Raw genomic sequence first — 12,519 nt, forward strand, 5'->3', positions numbered from 1 at the left:
CAAATCACTACACATTAAAACAAGAAGTTAAGAATTTGCTCAGTCATCTTTTTGTTGACTTCTCTTCCCTTTTTCACCCCCATTTTAAACAACGATTCCTTTTTTCCCTCAGCGTAGTAAATCGTTGTACTTTTAGAATATCTAGGTGCTGTTTGTTAAACAGCACCCTCCTTTAGCCCATGAGTTTTCACTGAAGGTAGCTGGCTCAGGCGAGGTGGGTCTAGGAAGCAAGTCTGATAATCCAGTTATTGGACTGATTGGTGATGGGGCAAAAAAAATGCAATGCAATGATAAATTTTAAACATATTTTTAAACTTGTGCAATAGACTGAAATCACTTAGTGTGGCAATGTTTGGAATTTCTACCTGCGTGTGGGTTTACATTACTTATCGGTTGCATACCTTGAAATACTTGCATAAACTTCTACTATCGACTTTCAATGCAAGAAAGGCATGTCTGTTAACAAAGCTGCTCAGACTGTTACATTAACGTATTATTTCAGTGCTAAATATATTCGTACCCTGTATCATGAAAGAGAAATGTGTGATGCTCGTGAAATGATCGAATAACAAATATTTTGGTGACCTGGTTATCCTGTCTCTGAGGAATGTTAAATAAATTGGATTTATCCTTATGGTTAACCCACTGGGCAGTTTTTCTTAAATATCAATGTGTTTAAATGATTGTTAACATGTTAATTATTGCTCATGATTAGCCTGATGCAAGACATGAGTGCCTTTTGAGAAGGTAATATTCAATTAACAGGGTACAAAGGTTAACATAGAAACATAGACAATAGGTGCAGGAGTAGGACATTCGGCCCTTTGAGCCTGCACCGCCATTCAATATGATCATGGCTGATCATCCAACTCAGTATCCTGTACCTGCCTTCTCTCCATACCCCCTGATCCCTTTAGCCACAAGGGCCACATCTAACTCCCTCTTAAATATAGCCAATGAACTGGCCTCAACTACCTTCTGTGGCAGAGAATTCCACAGATTCACCACTCTCTGTGTGAAAAATGTTTTTCTCATCTCGGTCCTAAAGGATTTCCCCTTTATCCTTAAACTGTGATCCCTTGTCCTGGACTTCCCCAACATCAGGAACAATCTTCCTGCATCTAGCCTGTCCAACCCCTTAAGAATTTTGTAAGTTTCTGTAGCGCTTCTTTGCCCTCTACATGAGCTGCGCCCCAGGTTCGTAAACTTTAATTCCCTTATAGGTGTTAGTTAACCCTTAATTTAAGTATTTATGCACTCTCTTAATTTGGACAATAGGGCACCTTTAATTTCAATATTAAATGGTATACCCTACTGTAGAAACAGTTAAAATAAATCAACTGACAACTATGTTCCAATGAATTACCTTCACATTTATTCTATTAATTAAAATAAATGATATGTTGGTCAGGGAAATACAAAATAAAATATCAATAACCAAAAATATGGTGTTTTACTGGTGTTTCTCACACAGATATTCAAAAAAAAACAACACTCAATAAATCAATCTTTTATAGTACCTTTAAGTACTAATTACTATGTGGGCCCACACACTCACTCACACAAGCCGGCAACATTAAAAACAAAACAAGAATAACCCCACGTTGCAGGCCTGGTCGAAGCTGGAGAGCGTCGCGGCCAAATACAGTGGAAGCCGACAAGTGCACAGTGCAGAAGCTCACAAGATGGCGGGGAGTTGGCTGACCAGAGAGGACCCCATGTGGCAGAAATCTTCCTTCTCCCTCGTTGTCTCCAGGGCTCAGCTAACCGCTGCTCTCACTCTCCTCGTAATCACAAAGTCCACACATGCGACAGTCTTTAATCCACCCCTCCGAGCTGAAGGGGTAGCAGTTAGCCTAGGCTTCTTCTGGACTTCTTCTCTCTCTCTCCTGGACTTCGAATAACCCACAATTCCCAGCTCCCGCCCCCAAACCAATCACCACACAGGAAAAATGATCTAACTCATTAACAACAAATCAAAATGCAGAACACATATTCACAGCAAAACCTATATAAATCTCTTAATAAGAAAAACTAATATGAAGTTACACAGGGCTACATTTCTATAAGATCCCCCCTCAATCTTCTAAATTCTAGCGAGTACAAGCCGAGTATCCAGTCTTTCTTCATATGAAAGTCCTGCCATCCCAGGAATCAGTCTGGTGAACCTTCTCTGTACTCCCTCTATGGCAAGAATGTCTTTCCTCCGATTAGGAGACCAAAACTGTACGCAATACTCCAGGTGTGGTCTCACAAATACCCTGTACAACTGCAGTAGAACCTCCCTGCTCCTATACTGTCGTTGTGTCCTTGGCAAGACACTTCACCCACCTTTGCCTGTGTGTGAATGTGTGTGAGTGATTGGTGGTGGTCGGAGGGGCCGTAGGCGCAGATTGGCAGCCACGCTTCCGTCAGTCTGCCCCAGGGCAGCTGTGGCTACAGAAGTAGCTTACCACCACCGAGTGTGACTGAGGAGTGAATGAATAATGCGATGTAAAGCGCCTTGAGTATTAGAAAGGCGCTATATAAATCCCATCCATTATTATTATTATACTCAAATTGAGCCTTCGAGCCTGCACCGCCATTCAATATGATCATGGTTGAATGCAACAATGGAATCATGCGTGGAATAAATGGAAGAAGCCGGCTGGGTTTTGTGCAGTCTGGCCCGGTGTAAATGAAGGTCAAAGGTCAAGGTCAAAAACTTTATTTGCCATTTGTGCTTACACACATAGGAACTCTTGTGCGGCTATTCAGAGAGTCAAGTCAAGTCAAGTTAAAAATTAAAATTTAAAAATTAAAATAAATTAAAAAGACACACAGAAGACACATAATCCATAAAAAAAACACATACCACTCCAGAAATAAAAAAAAGAAAATGCCTAAAACCCTATACAAAGGGGAAAGTGAGAGCATTGTAACTTGCACAAACCCTATATCAGGACATCAGTTCATTTTGTTTTGTTTTGGCCAAGAGTCTCACTGTTGCAGGGAAGAAGCTCTTAAAAAAACGTGTTCTATTTGTGGCGATACTGTCCGCTCGTCTGTGCCTGAGGTTGTATGTGCAGTTTTTGTGTTTGAGCAGGGAGTGAGCTGGATGTAGTGTGTGATGATTCTCTCTGCTCTTTTTTGACAGCGCTGTGTGTAGATTGTGTCCATGGAGGGGAGTTCAGTTCTGATGATCCTCTCTGCAGTCTTTATGACTCTTTGCAGAGCCTTCCTCTATGTCTGTGTGGTGTTTCCATACCACACCGTGATGCCTGTGGTGAGGATGCTCTCTACCAGTCCTTTGTAGATCTGGGTGAGAGGGCGACAGTGCAGACCAGCTTTTCTGAGCAGCCTGATGAAGTACAGTCTCTGCTGGGCTTTTTTCACTGTGGCTGCAGTGTTCAAAGTCCAGTTCAGATCTGATGTTACTTGTAGTCCCATGTATCTGTAACTGTCAGCCCTCTCCACCACAGTCCCCTTGATGATGAGGTGCTGCAGGGGGGGTGGATTTTTTCTGAAGTCCATTATTATTTCTCTTGTCTTGTCTGTGTTGAAGCTTAGGTCGTTCACCTCACCATAGGCAAGAATGTCGTTCACCAGACTCCTGTAGCCCGACTCGTCAGTGTCGGGCTACAGTGACATGAAGTGATACAGTTCTGTGCACGAGGTTGTGAAGGAAGGGATTAATCGGAGTGACGGACAGGGTGCCAAATGACATGATGCAAGGTTCCCCTGCATCATGTCAACTTCTATGGCACAAAACTCATCAGGCAGGCGGGGAACATGATCGCCGAACCTCACCGGGACCGTCGAACATCGCCGCAAAAATTTGCTTCTTCCCGCCCCCCCCCCCCCCCCCCCCCCGCACCCTCACTTACATCAGTCTGAAGAAGGATTTTGTCCCGAAACGTTGCCATTTCCTTCATTCCATAGATGCTGCCTCACCCGCTGAGTTTCTCCAGCATTTTTGTCTACATGCACACACAACAATACTGTTAATTGGTGCTATTGGATACTGGGTAATATAGTTCCCAAGAAAAAACAGATTTTTTTTTTTTAAAGTGCAAGGGCAGTAATGTGGTTGATTGGAAGATGGGGATAAAAATACATGGCGTTTGAGACTCCCATTCAAGAATCTTTTAACAGCAGGGAAGAAGCTGTTTTTGAATTTGATGGTATTCACTTGAAAGCTTCTGTAGATGCTGCCCAACGGGAGAGGGGAGAAAAATGTCTCCTCGCCCACTTAAGAATCAACCTGATGAACAATTACTGTACTGCCTCTTTTACAAATGTATCTTTCCTCGGGTGTGGAAACCAAACCTTTGCGCACGTTCCATTTGCATCCTCAGCAGGGTTCTATGTGATCAGACTGATGCATTTCTTCTACTCAAATCCCCTTCTCGTGAATGAGGTAGCAATGCCAGCAGGTTTTATTTGGGATAGTATTCATGCTGTTGCACAAATGTTGAGACGGCACAACAGCTCCTGCATATGAAATGTAAAACTAAAGTTTAAATTAATCTTTACAAAAAAATTAATGCCACTGGAGTCAGAATTGTTCATTTTGATGAGTCCGATGTAACAAATCAAGGTGTTGCATTTCAGTGGAGGGAAATTGCAAAAGTATACATTGATATGGACAAAGATTTGCAACAGAACATGACTAGAACTCCTGTGATGCCCTGCCTTTCAACTACAATGTTTAATTGAGCTTACACATTTCTTCAATAAGAAAGATAAATAGAAGTATATAAGTCTAATTTTAAAAATCTATATATTAATTTAAACTAATTGGCTTGCCCTTTAGTTCAGTTCAGTTTTTTTTTTCCAGTTTCGTTTATTGTCACTTGCCACAGGAACAGTGGAAAATTGATGTTGCATACTAACCAGACACGGTTACAATCGAGCCATTTACAGTGTATCAATACATGATAAGGGAATAACGTTTAGTGCAAGGTAAAGCTAGTAAAGTCCGATCAAAGATAGTCCGAGTGTCCCCGATGAGGCAGTAGTTCAGCACTGCTCGCTTGTTGATTGAGCTGATAACAGCAGGGAAGAAACGGTCCCTGAATCTGGAGGTGTGTGATTTCACACTTCTATACCTTTTTTCCGATGGGAGAGAAGAGAAGAGGGAGTGGCTGCTGGCCTAGACGTATAAATGGAGTCAATGGAAGGCACTTTCCGTTGCAACCGCAAGAAATGCAACACCTGTCCCTTCAACACCTGCAACACCGGCCCCCTCGACTCCATTTAAGGATCCAAGCAGTCGTTCCAGGTGCGACAAAGGTTCACCTGTATCTCCTCCAACCTCATCTACTGCATCCGCTGCTCTAGATGTCAGCTGATTTACATCGGGGAGATTAAGCGGAGGTTGGGCGATTGTTTCGCCGAACACCTCCGCTCAGTCCGCAATAACCTACCTGAACTCCCGGTGGCTCAGCACTTCAACTCCCCCTCCCATTCCCAATCCGACCTCTCTGTCCTGGGTCTCCTCCATTGCCAGAGTGAGCAACACCGGAAATTGGAGGAACAGCACCTCATATTCCGCCTGGGTTGCTTGCGTCCAGATGGCATGAATGTTGAATTCTCCCAATTTTGCTAGCCCTTGCTGTCTCCTCACCTTCCTTAACCCTCGAGCTGTCTTCTCCCATCCCCCTGTCCTCGGGCTCCTCCTCCTCCCTTTTTCCTTCCTTCTCCCCCCCACCCCCCATCAGTCTGAAGAAGGGTTTCGGCCCGAAACGTCGCCTATTTCCTTCGCTCCATAGATGCTGCTGCACCCGCTGAGTTTCTCCAGCATTTTTGTGTACCTTCAATGGAAGGGAGGTTGGTTTGTGTGATGGTCTGGGCTGTGTCCACAATGCAATTAAGTAGTTAAGAGAAAATACCCACAAAATACAGTTAATGGCTTTCAAGCTTGTCAGTCCTGCTTTTATTGGTGGGGTGGGGGGTTGGGGGGATGTTATTTAATTGCCATCTGCTAATTAGACCATGAGCAAAGGATCTTGCACTGCCGATCAACGTGTGCTAAAGAATGAGTACTGATTTTTGGAAGATTTTCCAAACGCATGAATACATAATTCACACAATCTTGAATTGGCATTCATCTTTAAAATAATCATTTAAAGGAGAATTACAAATGAAAAATAAAAAACCTTGCTAGTTTCCTTTGTTGAGGGGATCATCAAAGAATTTGAGGTAAATTTTGTATTCGAAGAAAGCCATTAACTGTATTTTGTGGGTCTTTTCTCTTAACTACTTAATTGCAGTGAATTGTGGACGCAGCCCAGAACTTGGCTCTAGCATTAAGGCTGAGTCGTAATATTCCTGTTTCTACATATTGATTTCCTACCAATGGTGTCACTGCGCACCGACAGGTTAGAAGTCTAAATTCACGCAACACGCCTAGTTGTAATTACCCAGTGCTGATAGCCTCCTTTCCCGTCGACTCATTTTCTTGTGTGAGCCCTTCATGAAGTAGTTAAAGTTTTGAACTTGCCTGGCTGGGAACTGCAGGCTTGGAGTTGCCGGTAAAACATCATCTTAAACTCCACCAACTTGCTGTTTAGTTAAGTGTCTGGTAAGTGTCTTGCTTCCTACTGTAGTATTATGTGACCTTTGAAACTTGTTTAAGATGATAACTGTTTTCCAATCCGTGTGCTTATAGTTCAAAGATTATATTCAATGCCTTTTTCTATTTTGTGATAGAATCTATGTAAAACAATAATGTTTTAATTTGGAAGAACAGTATCCCTCTCATATTTTGCTTGGATAACTTACAACCCAGTGTTATGATAAATTGATTTCTCTAACTTCAAATAACCACTGCATTTCCTCTCTCTTCATCCCTCTCCCCACCCAAGTCTCACCAGCTTCTTGTTCTCACCTAGCAAACAGCTGACAATGGGCCTCTTTCCTTTATCATCGTTTTCTGCATGTCTTGCATTCTTTTGTTCTATATCTCCCTACTTCACCGTCGATATCTCTAGTTTCCCTTTCCCCTGACTCTAGTCTGAAGAAGGGTCTCGACCCAAAACGTCACCCATTCCTTCTGTCCAGAGATACTGCCTGTCCCGCTGAATTACTCCAGCATTTTGTATCTAGGGTATAAACCAGCATCTGCGGTTCCTTCCTACACATGTTTTAATTTAAAATCTGCTGCTTGTTAGTATTGAGAGAAATAAAACTGGTGCGTGTTATGATGTAATTTGTTTCATAGGGCATTTTGACTCCAATTTTTAGAATGGTGGATAATTTTGGTTGTGTCATTGATATTTATTTCATTATTTATTTCACAATTTATTTCATTAATACAATAGACAATAGGTGCAGGAGTAGGCCATTCGGCCCTTCGAGCCAGCACCGCCATTCAATGTGATCATGGCTGAAACAGGGAGCATTACTTTGAAAGTTTCAGTTTAGTGTATTGTCACCGAGGTACTGTGAAAAGCTTTTATTGCGTGTTATCCTGTTTCCCCTAGTGGGAAATTCTAGGTCATAGCCTCAGAATTAAAGGATGTCCTTTTAGGAAGGAGATGAGGAATTTCTTTAGTCAGAGGGTGGTGAATCTGTGGAATTCTTTGCCACAGAAGTCTGTGGAGGCCAAGTCAGTAAATATTGTAAAGGCAGAGATAGATAGATTCTTGATTAATACGGGTGTCAGGGGTTACGGGGAGAAGGCAGGAGAATGAGGTTTGAAGGGAGAGATAGATCTGCCATGACTGAATGGCGAAGTAGACTTGATGGACCGAATGGCCTTATTCTGTTCCTATCACTTATGACCTATTGAATTTATGAACTAGTCAGCAAAAAGACAATACATGATTACAATCGAACCATTCACAGTGAACAGATACGTGATAAGGGAATAACATTTAGTTCCCTTCAACAGGTGAAATAACCTTTGACTCTTTAGATATTGAATTTAGATAATGAATCGGGATATGGGGAGAAGGCAGGAACGGGTACTGATTGTGGATGATCAGCCATGATCACATCGAATGGCGGTGCTGGCTCGAAGGGCCAAATGGCCTGCTCCTGCACCTGTTGTCTATAGTCTGCATGTAGCGGGATTCAGACAGCATCCAGCTTTGGCAGGTAATATTTAGATCAATTAAATCCCCGACAATGATCATCTCAAACAAAACAGAGTCTACTATTCAACGAATGACTGAATAAGTTTATTGGCCAAGCATTCACATACAAGGAATTTGCCTTGGTGCTCCGCCCACAAGGGACAACATGACATACAGTGACAGTTAGGAATGACATATAAAACATTAATAATAAAACATTATTGATTAAACATGTGAATTAAAAAAAAAAAACAGCAAAAGGAGGCTACAGATTTTTGGTTATTGAGTAGTGCTACTACTCGTGGGGAGAAAACGCTGTTTTTTTTGTTTTTTTTACTTTTATATTTTACAGTCAAATATATTACTGTTGTTGAGTTGCCCCCACTGCTAGTTGCACGTTCTCCCTGTGACCGCGAGGGTTTCCTCCGGGTGCTCTGGTTTCCTCTCGCATCTCAAAGACGTGTGTGTCTGCAGGTGAACTGGCCCTCTGTAAATTGCCCCTGGTGTGTAGGATGAGAAAGTGGAATCATAAAACTAATGTGAGTGAGCGTTCAATGGCCAGCGTGGACTTGGTGGGACATAGGGCCTACCTTCATGTTGTATGCCCAAAACTAAAACTAATAATCAGTCACTACTGGGTAGAAATATCAATGGGCACCCACCAAGTTATCATAATTACAATATTTAGCAGAGACCGCATTCAGTAGGAAGTGATGCACTTAATTATCTACCATCCTCAAGTTGCACAAGGAAAATGTTGCATCTGCATTACATCTGTTTGCAATGAGGTTCAGATGACAACAAATAACTTGTATCATTGTATTGTATCATGTGTGAGGCTCCACCAACATTCAAGGTGCTCAATATCTCCAGGGCTAAACAACCTAGAATCATAGAGGGTGGGGGAAAGCACGGAAACTGGCCATTCGGCCCATCTTGTCCATGCCGACCAAGATGCCCCATTTACCCACAATTGGATCATATCCTTCTAAACCTTTCCTATGCATATACCTATCCAAATATCTATTAAATGTTATAGTTCCTGCCTCAACTATCTCCTCTGACAGCTCAATACTTATATGCAGCACCCACTGTGTGAAAAAGCCGCCCTCGGTTTCCTATTTAATCTTTACCCTCTCATCTCAGGCCCATGTCCTCTGGTTCTTGACTCCCCTACTCTGGGTAAATAACCCTGTGCATCTACCCTATCTAATCCCCTCATGGTTTTATACACCTCTGTAACTTGTTGGCTTAGCATCGGGTCATCGGGTGGTGCCGAGATGGCAGCCTTGCCAGCAGCCAGTGTGTTATTTTGACTTTTTTTGTTATTTTTAGTGAGTCTAAAATGTATGTTTTAATGTTTACCGGTATGGTTTTATGGGGGGGGGGGGGGGATGGGGGGAAACTGTTTTCAGTCACTTACCTTGACGGGGATGTGATCTTTTTCCGTCCCCTAACAACTGGATTGGTGCGGCCTTTCCTGGAGACGCGGCCTGGAGCTCCAAGCCGCAAGCGTGGCGTGGACTTACCATCGCGGAGCTGCAATCCTTTGCCGAGGATCGCTGTGGAAGTGCTCCGACCGCGGGGCCTGTGGACTTTAACACAGTGAAGCCGTGGTCTCGCGATCAACTCGGGATCTCCATTCCGCAGAGTGTTTCCGTTCCATCCCGACGCTGGAGTCTCCATCATCCCGACGCGAGGGCTTTAACATCGGGCCGTCGGCAGAGGCAGTGCTGTGGGTTCAAGGCCCCGACCACCATGGGTGAACAAAGGAGGAAGATGACTGAACTTTATTGCCTTCCATCACAGTGAGGAATGGGGATTCCACTGTGGTGGATGTTTATGTTAAACTTATTGAGTTTTGCTTTCTTTTTCTGCTTGTATGGTAACTCAAATATCACTGTACCCTAACTGGTATATGTGACAATAAATGAACTAGCAGGCAACCCATCCATCTTGTTAGGCATTTGTTCAATTCACCAACTCCACCTGAGGTAGATCATTCTGATTTTTGTTTAGCCGGGAGTTCTGGAGAGAAACATTGCTTATCTTTGCACAAATCTTCGAATAGACCTGCCCCTTGCTCAGGAACCTTGGCCACACAAGAGAGTGCGGATGCTGGAATCCGAAACAACAAAAACTGCTGGAGGAACTCAGCGTCTCGAACGGCATCTATGGAGGAAAATGGACAATTAACGCTGTTGGGTCAGGACCCTCCATCTAGACTGAAAGTAGACGGGTGGGGGGAGGGTTGTGGCGAACACTAGCAAGCAATTGGGGCAGGTTGGGTGGAGGTATAGTTCAGATAACTGGGAGTCAGTGGGTTTATAGTAGACGTCAGTCCAATTATCTGGACTATACCAATCGTGCCCATATGAGGAAAGACTGGATAGACTCGGCTTGTACTCGCTAGAATTTAGAAGATTGAGGGGGGATCTTATAGAAACTTACAAAATTCTTAAGGGGTTGGACAGGCTAGATGCAGGAAGATTATTCCCGATGTTGGGGAAGTCCAGAACTAGGGGTCACAGTTTAAGGATAAGAGGGAAGTCTTTTAGGACCGAGATGAGAAAATCATTTTTTACACAGAGAGTGGTGAATCTGTGGAATTCTCTGCCACAGAAGGTAGTTGAGGCCACAGTTCATTGGCTATATTTAAGAGGGAGTTAGATGTGGCCCTTGTGGCTAAAGGGATCAGGGGGTATGGAGAGAAGGCAGGGATGGGATACTGAGTTGGATGATCAGCCATGATCATATTGAATTACGGTGCAGGCTCGAAGGGCCGAATGGCCTACTCCTGCACCTATTTTCTATGTTTCTATGTAATGATGCCATCCCCTACTTTCAATTTCTCCATCTCCACCACATCTGCTCCCAACATAGGTTTAAGGCGAAGGGGAAAAGATTTCATATGAATCAGAAGGGTTAACTTTTTCACACAAAGGGTGGTGGGTGGATCTCCTCTAACCTCATGGATAGGGCAGGTTTGGAGGGATATGAACCAAGCGCAGGCAGGTGGGACTAGTGTTGCTGCGACATGTTGGCCAGTGTGGGCAAGTTGGGCCAAAGGTCCTGTTTCCACACTGTTATCACTCTATTACTAAGATGAGGCGTTCCACTCTAGGACGGCCCGAGACGTCCTTTTTCTTTAGTGAACATGGTAACCTCACCTACAGTCACGGATGGATCGCTCACCCATGTCTCCTCGTTGTACCATTGGCCTGCTCTACCTCCCCTCGACAGAATAAGGCAGAGTACCCCTGGTCCCTCACCTTTCACCCCACCAGCCTCCGCACCCCACACATCATTCCACGACATTTCCACCACATCCAACGCGACCCCACCACCGGTCGCATCTTCCCATCCCCACCGCTTTCCACCTTCCGCTGAGACCGTTCCCTTCTGCAACTCCCTGGTTAACTCTTCCCTTCCCACCCAAGCCACCCCCTCCCCAGGTACCTTCCCCTGCAGCCGCAGGAGATGCAACACCTGTCCCTTTACCTCCACCCTCACCTCCATCCAGGGACCCCAGCAGTCCCTCCAGGTGAGACAGAGGTTCACCTGCACCTCCTCTAACCTCATCTACTGCATCCGGTATTCCCAATGTGACATCCAGTACACCGGCATGACCAAACATAGACCAATTCGCCCAACACTCGCACAGCAGTTCCTTGTTTCTGCTGGACCTCCAAGTTGCTAACCCTTGTAACTCCCCTTCCAATTCGCATATCGCTGTGCCACCGTGAGGTGCATGTTTAATTTAGTTTAGTTCATTATTGTCACAAACCGAGGTACTCTTTTGTTGCGTGCTATACAGTCAGCGGAAAGACTGTACATGATTACAATCAAGCCATCCATGGTATACAGATACAGGATAAAGTCCAATTTGCAATATAGTTGATTTATTGGGTGGAGATTTGAAATATATTGTAATGTTCTGTCCAATGAAAGGTTGGTGTGACCTCTAGTTTCATATCTCTAGTTTCCCTCTCCCCTGACTCTCAGTCTGAAGAAGGGACAATTTACAGAAGCCAATTAATCTACAAACGTCTTTGGCGTGTGGGAGGAAAGTGGAGCACCCGGAGAAAACCCACGCAGGTCATTGGGGAGAACGTGCAAACTCCGTACAGACAGCACCCGGGTGTAAGGCATCAACTCTACCGCTGCGCAGGAGATGCAACATCTTAGACCCTTCTTAGATCCCATCCTACACATCTCTGGTAGATGAGGTTAGAGGAGGTGCCGCACCAGAGCGCGTGCAAACTCCACACAGACAGCACCCATAGTCTGAAGAAGGGTCTGGACACGAAAAGTCACCCATTCCTTCTCTCCAGAGATGCTGCCTGACCCTGCTGAGTTGTAACTCCAGCATTTTGTGTCGAGCTAGCATCTGCAGTTTCCTGTTTACAGGAAAGGTTGATGGTTTTTCTGGGTTGAACTTTACAGCGATTTGATTTAT

This window comes from Amblyraja radiata, chromosome 11 (genome assembly GCF_010909765.2).
Source record: "Amblyraja radiata isolate CabotCenter1 chromosome 11, sAmbRad1.1.pri, whole genome shotgun sequence".
Classification (NCBI taxonomy): domain Eukaryota; kingdom Metazoa; phylum Chordata; class Chondrichthyes; order Rajiformes; family Rajidae; genus Amblyraja; species Amblyraja radiata.